The sequence below is a fragment of the Clupea harengus genome, chromosome 10 (assembly GCF_900700415.2).
Source record: "Clupea harengus chromosome 10, Ch_v2.0.2, whole genome shotgun sequence".
In the NCBI taxonomy this organism is placed as follows: domain Eukaryota; kingdom Metazoa; phylum Chordata; class Actinopteri; order Clupeiformes; family Clupeidae; genus Clupea; species Clupea harengus.
In genome coordinates this window covers 17,331,460-17,346,417 of record NC_045161.1, presented here as the reverse complement: position 1 = coordinate 17,346,417, position 14,958 = coordinate 17,331,460, and the positions used below count along the sequence as shown (strand labels likewise).

The window sequence follows — 14,958 nt, the reverse complement described above, 5'->3', positions numbered from 1 at the left end:
CAAATCCCCTCAGACGTAATTTACTACACCCACAACCGTGGGAGAACCATAAATGAAAACGAGTCCCTTGATGCAACTGCGTGACCATGCAGTCACGCAGTTGCAGAAGTATAAAAAAGGTAAGTATCTGCACACAGTAACAGTGACATCAGTGAAACAGCTAGGCCTAGTGTGAGAAAGGCCCCAACATCCTTCCTGTTTATATTCAATTCATTTCGATAACATTTTATTTATATAGCGCCAAGACAATAAAATTGTCTCAAGGCGCTTTAGAGCAAGCTCAATCTCGACTGGGGCAAGAAAAAACTCCATTTTAATCTGGCAGAAACCTTAAGCAGAACTGTGTCACATAAGCGGGGACCCATCTGCTTGAGGTTGGCTGGGTAGATAGAAAGGGGGGGGGGGAGACAACAAGTGGTAAATGTACACAGGGTAAATATACACAGCATGTGGGAGATGTACATAATACATACAAAAGAGCTTAGTGGCTATACAGTGTGCTCATAGGGTTACTGTTACAAGGGTTAGTAGAGTAGGAACAGAAAAACATGTCGACAGTGGCAGTTATATACAGTGCAGGAAAATGCTAGCACAGACTATGGGGTAGAATAAGTGTATGACAGTATGGTGGGGATGGCTAGAAGTCGGCAGAGGGCTTTTACAAGAAGATTGGGTGAAGAGACTACAGCAGGATTCCACAGCGAAGATAGTCTAGACTAGGAGGGGAAGAAAGAAACAAAGTTAGTGGGTAGAGTTCGGCTGCCAATATGCGTAGATGTATATGTTGGATATGATGATGAGGAGTAATGTTTTCACATATATCCGCATTTGCGAGCAAAGGTGACGCTATAAGAGAGAACATTTTGTTAGTAGACATCAATTTGATAAACAGATAAGGAGATACATTTAGGTAGCAATTAACAGTAGGTAATATGGCCACTCTATCAGTATCAATATAAGCATTTGCAATAGGTTATGGAAGAAGTGGGAGAGAGAGAGGTTGTCTGGTCAAGTGTATGGGAATTTTATTTGCATTTAATTTTGATGAGTTATGGTTGACTGACATGGTGCATGCAGATTTTAGTTAGGATAGAAAGAGTGGTGGGATACACCCAGTGCCCAACTGGCTTTGAGACGTAGGATCCGTAAGAGCACTCCTTCACGGTACAACATGTGCTGTCGGTATCCCATTTTGATTGATTTTGAGGGTTTCATATGTGTTTAATTCTGATGAGTTAAGTTTAATTATGTTGGCTGGCTTGGTTGCATGGGGAGTTTTAGTTATACAAGCATAGTAAGGGTGGCAGGATAGAATAGCAGTGCACAACTGGCTGGCAACAGCCGCAACACAGCCTACAATAATAATATTGGCAATATTATATGGTAATTATTTAAACAGCTTACAAACACTGATTAGCATAAAAATGGCTTCATGATAGCCACAGTTAAAAATCGTATTTACACAATTACAGGTGCACTTTATTAACAATATGGTATGAAATAACTTCGCCTATGAGCTCGCGCTGCAGCATACATGCGTACTCGCTTGGCCTGACGTCATGGTCAGCAGAACCAGGAGTTGATGCAGAGTTACATGTTAACACATATTCGAAAGTCACACCTCGACAGCATTTTTGCAGTGTTGACACATTTTAAGTAAGTGTATCGTATTTATACTGTCCTTACGTTTGTTCGTAGAACCAGGATGGGATACAGGTACTTTCAAGGTATTACAAGTAAGCTAATTTGTGTCTTCCGGTATGTTGTGGGTCCATTGGAAATTCCTAGTTACGGATAGCTCGTGCTGCCACCCACAGTTAATTAAGTCCTGTCGGCTGTATACGTAGTTTGCTTTAGAAATATTGACCAACAAACACAAAAACGAGAACAAAAACAAATCACCAAATTGAAGAGCAAGGAGCCGCTGCGTCCATACGCGCCGCCATCACCAAAGCACCTGATAAGTTAGTTAGCTAAATAACGTTAGCATATTCGCTCCATGTGGCCATTGCCTGCTCTCTGTGGTCATGTGTGTGTAGCAAATATTTCTTGTTGAATAGTGTAGAAGATGCATTAGTTTTGTGAATTTTTATTCATCAGAATCCTAATTTCATCACGTATCTCATATTGACATTTTGCACGCAGTTGAAACGATATTTCGGGTGTGTTTAAGAGGTGTTTGACATTTTTAAAGCTGTAATTACATTATGGCCGCTAGATGGTGACAGAAGGCTATTCTTTGAATAGTAACACACATAACGGTGCCGTAAAATGCTTACATCTATCTGTATTTGTGTTTTTTTTTTTGTATTGTGTAAAAAGGGTATTTCTATAACAGTCCACACATGTTATTAATGTTCTTTCAGAATCAAGTGTGTTCTGACAGATGCGCTGAATGATGGTGTCAAAATCCTAACTATTTGACCATATTATTCTCCGATTTTCTCAGGTAATGTACCGTAAACTTTAATCAGGACATGGGATATGGAGCATGTATGATTCCCAACAACATTACTTTGAAAGAGGCATTACATTTTAACAACATAGAAGAATGAATCAAAATGGCTCCCGTCTTACCATAGATATAGTTTCCGTAGTGTAGTGGTTATCACGTTCGCCTCACACGCGAAAGGTCCCCGGTTCGAAACCGGGCGGAAACAGCTTTTATCGCTGAGGGTCTTACATAATGCTGTAAAACAAATGTGAGCCAGTGCGAGCCATACATATAGTAGCTTTACAGAGACTATTTTGACTTATTGGGGCCAGTGAATGCATTTGTTTCATGTAACTGTGATGACAACTACGTACTGCAGGTAGAGCTAGTGTAGTTTGGAATTGAATTTAATTTAAATTATGAGTAAATAATCAAGTTTAAATATATGTGAAATATGTTTAATTAATTTGTAGCTCAGCCAAATACATTAGTTAGTCTAGTTAGAAATTGTGGTGTAAAGTTGGGACGCTCTCCCAGTTCTGTTAATTGGAGATATGTGTTGTTAAACACGTAAGTTGATAATACAGTTTGTTACATACCATATATGAAGCATGTCTTAAATATTAATGTATTACATTATTACAAACTGAAGTGTTACTAATGAATCCTCTAATAATAGAGTTGTAAGTGAAGAGTAGAACTATGTCGTGTTGAAACTAATTCCCTTTTGTAGAAATGTGAATTATAATGCTATTTTTCCTGGCTGTAAATCACAAACCTGCCTTCTTACATGTAAACATTACAAAATGTGGGCCCCTTAACAGTGACGTGGCCATGTGGTCACATGTGAGTTACAGCTAAGATGCACCCTCCCCCTGAGTGGTGAGCATGGGGAATTAGCTCAAATGGTAGAGCGCTCGCTTAGCATGCGAGAGGTAGCGGGATCGATGCCCGCATTCTCCAATGATTCTTTTTTTCCCCACACCTTCAGAGGTTATACATACATACTGTGGGAAATCTAAAATAGGTTTTGTTGATTTTACTGTCACTGATTCTGATTAAACAATGCAGAAGTTAACCCAAACTCAGTGGATCAGTGAGCAGTAGGTTTGCAATCAGCAATAGGTTGACGTGGGAGCTAATGTAGAGGAGTATAGAAGTTGAGACAGCTTAGATTTAAATTCTATCTTGTATATTAAAACAATGTTAGCATTGCAAAAGTGATTTCATTTGTGATATGGGAACAGAATAAGTGTGTGGGAATTTGAAACAGGTCTCATCTGCCTAGTATTCACACATTGGTGGTTCTGTGGTAGAATTCTCTCCAGCCATGCGGGGCCAGTCACAAATAAACAGGATAGGATTGAAGCTTTTTGCCCAGGCATTTCATTATTTATTTTAGATGCAAATGACAGGGTTCGTACATATATCCAATGGGAGATACATGAGTAGGAGCATTGAAAATACTTGGGGATTAAAATGAATTGCTTGAAATGTAAAGTAGGTTTTTGTAGTTTATATCAAATGTATTGGATGTCATAAATGTTGTATATAGTACAATACTACTAACATTTGTGTTCTTCCCTTGTTTGTCAAAGTGTATTTAATTAAAATGAATGGCCTCTGCACAGGTTGTTGATGTACTGCTCAATTAAACTGAACCAGCTGACTTGGATTCACTCTTATGCCACAGAACCTATTGTTATTGCTATATATATCTTTTTTTAAGCAGGAAAAAAAGGCAATGTGTAATATTTCAAAGAAACTTAAATTGTATTGATGATCTGGGGACATGACTTGGTGAGTGTCTGTGTTTATTTTACAGGTTAAGAGAACAACAGTAGTTGGTTCAGTCTGAGGCATGACTATACAATCAGTGTGTTTACATGATGGTATAATTCGAATCTTTGCTTAGTCGGACTATGCTATCTTTTGGGGCAAGTGCTATTATCCCAATATACATGGCAGTGAATAAATCGAATCATTGGCCGAAAGCATGTCATATCCATAACGATAGGTGGCGCTGTTTTCATTACAACTAGTGGTGATACAGCCCTTTCCGCTTCACCTCTTCACCACTACCAATAACAACAACAGTTCATTGAGCATGAATCGCGTCTGTTCATCGGTCCAAAAATGCGTGTTGCCTCTTGGGTTGTTTGTTTGTTTGTTTGTTTCTGCCGGGCCGATGTGTTTATAAGTTACATTATTCAAAGGTGAAAGATAAAAGGCGAGAGAAACGCACGCACATTCACACACGCGCGCAAATAATGGGTTACAGCCTAAACGCATTGCCCTTCTGCCAGTTGCATCAAATTGTTTTAGTACTTCTTTGCTGTCGATTTCCAAATCTGTGTGAATATTCATGAGAGCAAGTCCAGTCAGTCTTTTCGTAGATAGATACAAGACCTTCAGGACGCAATGAATGTTTGGGTAGAAATTTGCCGAACTTTCCAGGGCTTGATAAAGTTCACTGCGTAACTCATTTAGCTGTTTCCAGCTCTGTATCTGCATCGTCAACGCTGGGCATTAGTTGTCTGTACTCCGATTTTATAGTTTCCCCATTGTAATAAATATAGATATTTTTTTTTTTCTTCTCGCGTAGCAGAAGGTACGCACAGTGCGTACGGCTGCATGCGCCACTGGAACTCTGCAATTAATACAATACATAATAGGCTAATTGATACAATATCTCCTCGTTTGAGTGTGGTTGTTTGAGTGCAATGGGAGTGTATGATCGATGTTGTCTATAAAGGTATTTAGGTAAAGGTATTTACGGGAAAATATCTCAATCCACCTGTCACGTCTCTGTCTTTAGAGGGCAGCGCCAAATAACCGAACAAAACTCAACTCACGCTTGCCTCACGGGCACAGTACCAAATTTCATCATATTTGAAAAAATGAAGGACAAATTAGTTGTGAATAGTATCACCGAGTTTGACAGGTATTGGTCAGGTAATAGCCGAGTGACAGCTGATTTGCTTTCTGATTTGACAGTACTTATTCGTGGTTTTTTTCAGCGCCAGATAACTGAACAAAACTAAACTCACGCGTGCCTCGCGGGCACAATACCAAATTTCATCATATTTGATAGAATGAAGGACAAATTAGTTGTGAATAGTATCACCGAGTTTGATAGGTATTGGTCAGGTAATAGCCGAGTGACCGCTGATTTGCTTTCTGATTTGACAGTACTTATTTGTGGTTTTTTTCAGCGCCAGATAACTGAACAAAACTAAACTCACGCGTGCCTCGCGGGCACAATACCAAATTTCATCATATTTGATAGAATGAAGGACAAATTAGTTGTGAATAGTATCACAGAGTTTGACAGGTATTGGTCAGGTAATAGCCGAGTGACAGCTGATTTGCTTTCTGATTTGACAGTACTTATTCGTGGTTTTTTTCAGCGCCAGATAACTGAACAAAACTAAACTCACGCGTGCCTCGCGGGCACAATACCAAATTTCATCATATTTGATAGAATGAAGGACAAATTAGTTGTGAATAGTATCACCGAGTTTGATAGGTATTGGTCAGGTAATAGCCGAGTGACCGCTGATTTGCTTTCTGATTTGACAGTACTTATTCGTGGTTTTTTTCAGCGCCAGATAACTGAACAAAACTAAACTCACGCGTGCCTCGCGGGCACAATACCAAATTTCATCATATTTGATAGAATGAAGGACAAATTAGTTGTGAATAGTATCACCGAGTTTGATAGGTATTGGTCAGGTAATAGCCGAGTGACCGCTGATTTGCTTTCTGATTTGACAGTACTTATTCGTGGTTTTTTTCAGCGCCAGATAACTGAACAAAACTAAACTCACGCGTGCCTCGCGGGCACAATACCAAATTTCATCATATTTGATAGAATGAAGGACAAATTAGTTGTGAATAGTATCACCGAGTTTGATAGGTATTGGTCAGGTAATAGCCGAGTGACCGCTGATTTGCTTTCTGATTTGACAGTACTTATTTGTGGTTTTTTTCAGCGCCAGATAACTGAACAAAACTAAACTCACGCGTGCCTCGCGGGCACAATACCAAATTTCATCATATTTGATAGAATGAAGGACAAATTAGTTGTGAATAGTATCACCGAGTTTGATAGGTATTGGTCAGGTAATAGCCGAGTGACCGCTGATTTGCTTTCTGATTTGACAGTACTTATTCGTGGTTTTTTTCAGCGCCAGATAACTGAACAAAACTAAACTCACGCGTGCCTTGTGGGCACAATACCAAATTTCATCATATTTGATAAAATGAAGGACAAATTAGTTGTGAATAGTATCACCGAGTTTGACAGGTATTGGTCAGGGGAGACGGCCCAGTGTTCCGAAAGCCCGATATTCCGAAATCTCAATATTCCGAAAAATAGTCCCCCTGGCAAAATCTAGAAATATTTTAAGTGGCACAAAACACACACAGCATTTCGTTTGCACAGCAGAGCGGAGACGCTCACCGGGCTATCACGCATATAACTTTTCCTAGGCAATATTTGTTAACTTAGCCTACTCTGGTTTTGAATATGGGGTAGGCTACCACTCATGCGAAGGAAATCACCGGCAGATTGTCGCAGGACATTACGCAGATCTTGTCAAGCACTGACAAAGCATGCATGCGTTGGCAATCATAAAAATATTTTTGTATCATCGCGATGCAAATGCATGTGTGTATAATAATATTCTGAATTCAAGTTAATGCTTGTGAAATAAAGGCATTTATATGTTTATGATTGTGTGATTCATTGGGATGTGCATGTGGGCTATAGTGGTTCACGTTGCTGTACTCACAATTTCGGAACAGCGGGCTGTCGGAAAAATGGGCTTTCGGAACATTGCCATGGAACCTTGGTCAGGTAATAGCCGAGTGACAGCTGATTTGACAGTACTGCTGTTGTTTTAAGCAAATAAAATGTGGAACGTCCTTATACGTGTTTAAGGAGGGGTTGTAAAGGTGCTCATATCTTCGGACCTCTTCTGTTATGTTTGTTCATAATCAACAAGAATAAGCTTGTGAGACAGTCTGCAGGATATTCATAAAAAACCGTGTCATTAGTATGAACAGTTGAGACAACTTATCCCTCTTTCGTCTTCCGGGTCACGACCTGGCAGGGAGAGAGGAAGCATGCGCAAAGACGCAAAGTCCAGTTCCTTATCCAATTCACCGTTACATGCCGCAATAGTCGAACTATCAACTGGATCGGATCGAGTTATCCAGGGGTGTTAGTCCGACTATGTGCGGTCCGACTACGATCCGACTAAGGTGCTTACATGAAACGGATAATGCGATTTCAGTCCGACTAAGGCAGTTATTCGAATCCATGTAACCACGGTCAATGACACAGTAAAAAAAATATACACACACATGGTGATTAGGTTAGGTAATTAGATGATTTTGCTGTGATTAAGGAAGTGGTTGATTAGATGCTGTGTAAACGTCTATAGATGTACAGTACAGTGACAGTAAGTCTTCTGTGTGTGTGTGTGTGTGTGTGTGTGTCTGTCTGTCTGTCTGTCTGTCTGTAAGTGTATCTCTCTCTGGTTCTGTGTCTGTATGTATGGGCGTGTGTGTGAGTGTGTTTTAGGTGCGTCAGGTGAAACTGGGCAAAGTCCAAGGAGGGGCATGTTCTGGTGTCTCTGACCTACAACGGCAAGAGAGGGGAGCCTCAGGTGGGGGTCATCCTCTGTGCCAACCTGGTCGCCGTGGATGCCAACATCTTCTCTGACCCCTGACCCCTTCGTCAAAATGTAAGTGCTCAGCAGTTATCCAAATCTCAGAGATCTATCACACAAATACAGGTTTTCAGAATTTACACAAAATGCAGAGGTACTTAGGTATGAGATACTAAGTCATTAAGTATGCCTCTGTAGTTAGAAAGTTGTGGGTAAAATTAGTTGTGGAGTTCTTCTAATTACTTTTACCGTCTGCCTCATCGATCAGCTTAAAATACTGTTTTTATGTAGTTGTGTAAACCTTCCTGCTCTGGCCTTTACGGAGCCCCTAAAGTTCCGAAGGTGATATTTCTGTATAAGTAATACAAATTGCTAAACAGGGCTGCTTCATTGAAATCAATGTATACTGTGTACTACTCAGTGGCGTAGCGTGGGGTGTGCGGGGTGTGCGGCCCGCACAGGGCGGCCAATTGAATGGGGGCGGCCAATACTGTAATTGTATTACTTTCTTGTGATTTTTATTTTAATTTTTTTGATAATAGTTGTTTTCCCAAATTGCCGAATTTAGAATATGGTGCTGTTTTGTAGTAGCGCGGTCTCCCAAGCGTCCAGTTTGCAACGTATTAGTTTGACAGTTTGTAAACAATCTCCCACGACCTGCGCGTGTGAACATCTTGGTGGAACGTCTTTGTGTTTAGTGCTAAATTTTACTTCTGGACTGCACTCTGCAACATTTTCAAGCAGGGTATGCTAAGTTTTTGAAGAACATAATACACATAGATGTGTCTACTGGTTGTTTTCATATTTCATATCAGCATTCGTTACACACACATAGGTAGGGTAATACGTGCGCTGAACTCTTCGTGTTAATATGAGTCAATATGAACTCATGAATATGAACTCGTTCATACAAAGTTGTACAGGCACCTTGAGGGTTTGTATAAGTTAAATCGAGGAGACTATAACATCAGCTAGATAACTAGCTATCATTTTATGTAAATGGAACTCTTCCATTTAAATCGTTTAAAGTTATTTTAAGTAGGGTGACCAGATTTGAGTTTGTGAAAAAGAGGACACTTTGTCGCGGACCCCGCCCCCTCCCCCTTGATGGAGTTTTTGGACATATTTTTCACATGCAGATGACCCCACCCCCTCCCCGCGACGAAGTTTTGACATCTTTTTTACATGCAGATGTCATGTACTATTGTAAACGATGCAACTAGTGGAGGCGGCAAGGTGCTCAGTGTTGCCAGATTGGAAATGGCGTATTGTAATGTAACAGCGAGGTTACGCACAGGGGCGAATCTAGGTTCCCACTTTTTGGGGGGGCTAAGCCCCTAGATAAAACCTATTATTTTTCCTGTGACCCAGTGAATTTTTTTTTCTTTTCTCCTGGTTAAATAAAGGTTAAATAAAAAAACTAAAAAAAAATAGAGGGGTCTGGGGGCGTGCTCCCCCATAAGACATTTTTGAAAATATCCTTTTAAATAGTGTCCTCTAGTGAGTTTTAGGAAGAGAAATTAACCAATTTAGATTTAAAATATGGCACAACAATAAACATATTGAAGACATCTGCTGAGATATGTGCTAATTATACTGTAGCATGGTAGGGATTTGCAGCTCAAGTGAGTAGGTAAACGTTGTAGGCTAGAGTTCACCAGCTAGTTATAGCTGGCGGAGCTACTGAGTAGGGTAGCATACCCACAGGATCAATGAACCGGCATGATAAAAGAGAGCCACGACATCTATAATTAACTTGTGATTTAACCATTTAGTTTCTTTTACTATTTAAAACTTCATGTGCTATACCTTTATATCCAGCAGCTGATTATGGCAGCTTTCACCAGCTTGGGTCGGACAGTCGCTCCAAGTCTGTTTACTAGACGTTATCACCGTCTGTCTGCACGCTCGCGAGGCTCACTCACTCACTCACGACCAAACAGAGCCGTGCACTTGCCACCACAGTCTCAAACAGGCGGGATTCCTGTGCTACTCGAGTCTATTTTATTTCTAACTCTAAAAATTTAACAAAATAAATTCACTAAATAGGTTGTTAGGTGTTAATTTGACGATCTCAAAATACAAATATATATATATATTTTTTTTTTGGTGCGGGGGCTAAGGAAACTTTTGGGGGAGGGGGTCCAGCTCTATCTAGGGATAGATATGCCACTGGTTACGCACCATGCCATTCTTAAATGTTCTGTCCTGGTGTCTCACATCCTCCATCACGCTACATTCATCACAGTATCAAAGGCACAAAATCGCATTCGGAGGATAATTTTCCTATCTGGCAACACTGGGAAGGCGGTCGACCAATGGCAGTTCTCTCTACAGTCAGAGCTCGCGCAAGAAGGTGGAACGTAAGGGACATACCCTTTCCAATACTTGTAAGGAGGTAATAACTAATTTGTGAAAGACAGAAACACAAATATCCGACGAGGCAAAATCCCGGACGTTTTTGGAATCCCTGCCGGACGCATTTTTTAGGTCTCGAAAAGAGGACATGTCCGGGTAAAAGAGGACGTCTGGTCACCCTATTTTAAGTTTCCTTGGCTAGCTAGTTAGCTATCATAATTAGGTAACCATAGCAACCAGCTCAAAGTGGATACGTTTGTCCACACCGCCTTCTTTACCATGCATTTAACATATGCATAGCCCATATTGACAACAATAACAAAAAATAGCACCAGTAGGAAATCCTCCTTGAAGGGGGGGGGGGGGGGGGGCGAATTTGGCTACCGCACAGGGCGGCCAAAACCCCCGCTACGCCACTGGTACTACTACACATACCCCGAAAAGGGGAATTACTTTGAGGGCAAAAAAAGCGAAGCACTATCTGGTTTGGTCTAACACTGAAGTCATCTATCTCTGGCTCAGTGGGAAGGTTTTCATAATTTTACTGGGCTTTCCTTCAACATTTTTTTTTTTTTTTTATCAAACACAAAAGCCATTACGGTTTTATCGCCTTGGCTTTAAAAGTATTTGTGTGTTGGGTCAAATGACACCATAGTAGTAGGCCTATGTTGCACTTCCCAGTGAGGGGGGAAACGATAAACCTGAAATAAACGATTGGTGGTGTTAGAAAGACTACAAGAGAAAGACTACACACAAACTTCAATAGTGTTTTTTGGTGGTAATTATCTCTGATCTCTGATGCAACACACAGAATCGTTTTTACCCCTCAGTACTGATAAGAGCTGTGACCTCTAGGGACACCTGAGTGGTGGGCCTATAGGCTATTGAAAGATCCGTTGTTTAGTTTACAACCAACAAAAGTAAAATTACAAATGCAGTCGGCTGCAGGACATCCTTAAGAGCATATTTGAGATTTGAGATCTTTGAGATTGGGCAGAGCATCTTTGAGAAAAAGTCTGACCGACAGGACACCTTTGAAAGAGCTCTCCTTTTTATATCTTTAAACCAATAGAGTAAAAAAATGTACAGTTATCCCAGTGTTTCCATTTTGGTGGGTATTATTTACTGTTTGATGTTGAACATTGAATCGGTTTGAAGGACACCCTGTACATCTGTGTTGTTTTGATGCTATTACCTTTACCTCAAATTATTATAATTATATTAGACCGATAAAAAGGAACGTACTAGGGATAAAAAGGAACGTACTAGGACGTGTTGTTATTGGGGAGAACATCAGCATGAGCTAAAGTGCTAGCTTTACGCGTTGCGCTAAAAAGCCTATGAATGGTGAAAAACTAGTTTAGTTTAATGACATAGGATATTAAACACATATTATATGATATTAATGACATAGGATATTAAACAATAAAAGTAACCAACATTGGGGCAAACGGCTTGTCATGCAGTTCAGAAACACTACACAAAATATAGAATGGAGAGAAGAACAGAAAAAGCTACTGTTAAAAACAAATACTGATCTTCTCATTAGATATGAGTGTAAAATCATATAGAATGGAGAGAAGAACAGAAAAAGCTGCTGTTAAAAACAAATACTGCTCTTCTCTGTAGATATCAGTTAAACATCATATAGAATGGAGAGAAGAACAGAAAAGGCTGCTGTTAAAAACAAATCCTGATCTTCTCTGTAGATATGAGCATTGGTGGTTCAGTGGTAGAATTCTCGCCTGCCACGCGGGAGGCCCGGGTTCGATTCCCGGCCAATGCAACATCCTTTTTTTTATATGTGTATTTATATTCCTTGCCCCTGCCTCACCAAGATCTGTACATTTAATTTAGCACTTCTGAAAAAATCTATTTTTTGAAAATGGTGTGGTGAGCATGCAACGGAAATGTTTTTTTATTTTAAGAAATAATAAATAGTGTTCATTGTCTATCCGGAAAATAGTTGAAACAGACAACTTAGATTAAACCACATTGTGGTACATAAGCTTATTTTATTGTATGTTATGAAACTAGTTTTTGTGTAAAAATGCCTAGGAGCTGGAGGGTAAAGATTTGTAATGTAATTTGTTATGTTAGTAATGTAATGTAAGTTTCTTTTTGTTATAATGGATTTTATAAAATTGGTATCGAAGTCAAGGAACCAGTACTGGTAAACAAAAATGGTTGGATGCACAGCCCCTGTAACAACACAATGTCATGACGACAACAGTAAACAGTGAATATGCATACAGTATTCTATAAAGCAGGTGCCTTAAACATATGTACAACGCAGTCATCAGATAGGTACAAATTGGATTCTGCATTTGGCCCGGGAATCAAATATGAACCCTCAAAAAATGGATGTTGCATTGGCCGGGAATCGAACCTGCACCTCACCTGGCCCACAGAAAGGTATAGCTAAACGGCCCTAAACCGTTTCCCATTCATTCTCTACGGTAGTGCTAAATCACTACGGATGTAATACATTTTTGCCCACTACGAACTTGTGGCGCTGTTCCTAGTTTTTTAAAGACGCGCAGTCTGAAAAACCTTTATCTCAGGCAAACTTATGTGGTGACGGGACAACTCACCAGGGACTCGCTACATTTATTATTTTAATGTTCGTTAATCAAAGGTAAGATACGTTGTTTGGGGTAGATGTAAAACTCAAGGATACATTTACAGTCATATCGCCAGATGTGTCTAACAGTAGTCCGCTTTGTGGTGCTAATTCGCCTTAAACATATGTACAACGCAGTCATCAGATAGGTAGAAATTGGATTCTGCATTTGGCCCGGGAATCAAATATGAACCCTCAAAAAATGTATGTTGCATTGGCCGGGAATCGAACCCGCACCTCACCTGGCCCATAGAAAGGTATAGCTAAACGGCCCTAAACCGTTTCCCATTCATTCTCTACGGTAGTGCTAAATCACTACGGATGTAATATATTTTTGCCCACTACGCACTTGTGGCGCTGTTCCTAGTTTTTTTAAAGACGCGCATGGTTGATGTTAGAGAGCTGACCGACTTTTCTCTCTCACACAAGTTTGGGGTAATTACTTGCTAAAGAATGAAGGAACATGACAAAATGTTTTGGTAATGTGTGTGGATTTCATGTTGTTACATGGACATATCTTGTCGGCGCGGTACTGACACCGGCTTGAAATTATAATTGTATTTTAGTCTTTACACTTTGGATCTGACCGGTAATGTGTTGATAACTAATCAGCAAAGCACGCTATTGCCTGAAGGTTACTGTCTGTCTGACCACTTACACATTGCACTGACCAAAAAAGCTCCACTACCAGGGTATTCATACTATCACAGGATGAACCATGAAGGATTTTTTTTTTTTTTTTTTGAAACGTAATATTAATACTTACAAATAACGTCTGGGGAAAGTAAACTTTTGTCAGGACTATAGTAGTGTAGATTTTAAGAGAGTCAATTGAAGTCTGTCTACAGTATTAATCAAATGTAATTTATTTCCAGTCTTTGATCTATGTAACACTTCTCCCCCCCCCCCCCCCCCGTTGTTTTCACACACACATGTGCCCGCGTGGACCCACACACAGAATGAATAAGCATCAAAACAGTGTAAGAAACTATTGTCGTCTTGACCTTTTTATGGTGTGTTTTTATGGTGTGTTATGTTATATTATGTTAGGGTAGGTTGTTGTGCGGTGTCTTGTCAGTGCCCAGTCTGACTCTGTGTTGTTCTGTGCATCTGACAATAAAAAACTTGAAACTTGAAAATTTTAAACCATTTGACTGAAGTTCAGAAATCAGAGAAGATGTACAGGAGTAAGATTTTTAACAGGCCATTTGTTTTTTATTTAATGTGATGTGAAAAATACTCCAGGAGCTGTCTAAAGAAGCCAGACGGATTAAGGACGCCGCCACTTGCAGGACAAGTCTGCGCCTATGAGGGAGGACCTTGTGCGGCAGAATGCTCTGGCTATGGTCCGGAGCTGGCGGAGGTGCTATGAGACTACATCCTGCAGTTTGGAAAGTATAAAGGTGGCTTTTGGTGAATGATGTAGGCTACACTACTCTTATCAAGAATCTTTGTAAGGAGGAGGCTTTAGGTATCTGTATGGCCGAGGGGCATAGCAAGTACAGCCTACTGTAATTTGTGAATTATGCTCTCAGTTTTGCAGAGATCCAGTCTCTCTTCTCAACTAGGGCCGGTGGAGTGGGTGTTGTGGCAGCCTCATCAGAAGACGAGCAGCTGGTTGGCTTTGGCTCTCAGGCCAAGATATTGGATAACAGAGTTGATGGCTACGCAGACTTCGCCATGGGGAGGATACTTGATGTCTTGGTAAAATATTTCAATCAAAGTTTGATTTGCACAGCCTCTGTAAGAACACGTCATGACAACAACAATAGACAGTGAATATGCAGCAGTTGCCTGCAGCATATGGTTTGGTACAATGCAGTCAATAGACAGGTTAAAATTAGATTCTGCATTTGCCCGGAAAT

General features: G+C 40.2%; 1 long non-coding RNA gene and 3 other non-coding genes across 4 annotated transcripts; all 4 read left to right on the top strand.

Annotated features, from left to right (window-relative positions):
* The first annotated feature begins 13 nt into the window (after positions 1 to 13).
* On the top strand, positions 14 to 14,907 carry LOC116222020. The gene is made up of 3 exons (XR_004164398.2): positions 14 to 2,449; positions 8,025 to 8,187; positions 14,339 to 14,907. It is a non-coding gene; the product is annotated as an uncharacterized LOC116222020 (long non-coding RNA).
* trnav-cac lies at positions 2,588 to 2,660 on the top strand. Its single transcript has one exon. It is a non-coding gene; the product is annotated as a tRNA-Val (tRNA).
* On the top strand, positions 3,325 to 3,397 carry trnaa-agc. The gene has a single exon. It is a non-coding gene; the product is annotated as a tRNA-Ala (tRNA).
* trnag-gcc lies at positions 12,186 to 12,256 on the top strand. The gene has a single exon. It is a non-coding gene; the product is annotated as a tRNA-Gly (tRNA).
* Positions 14,908 to 14,958: the final 51 nt, after the last annotated feature.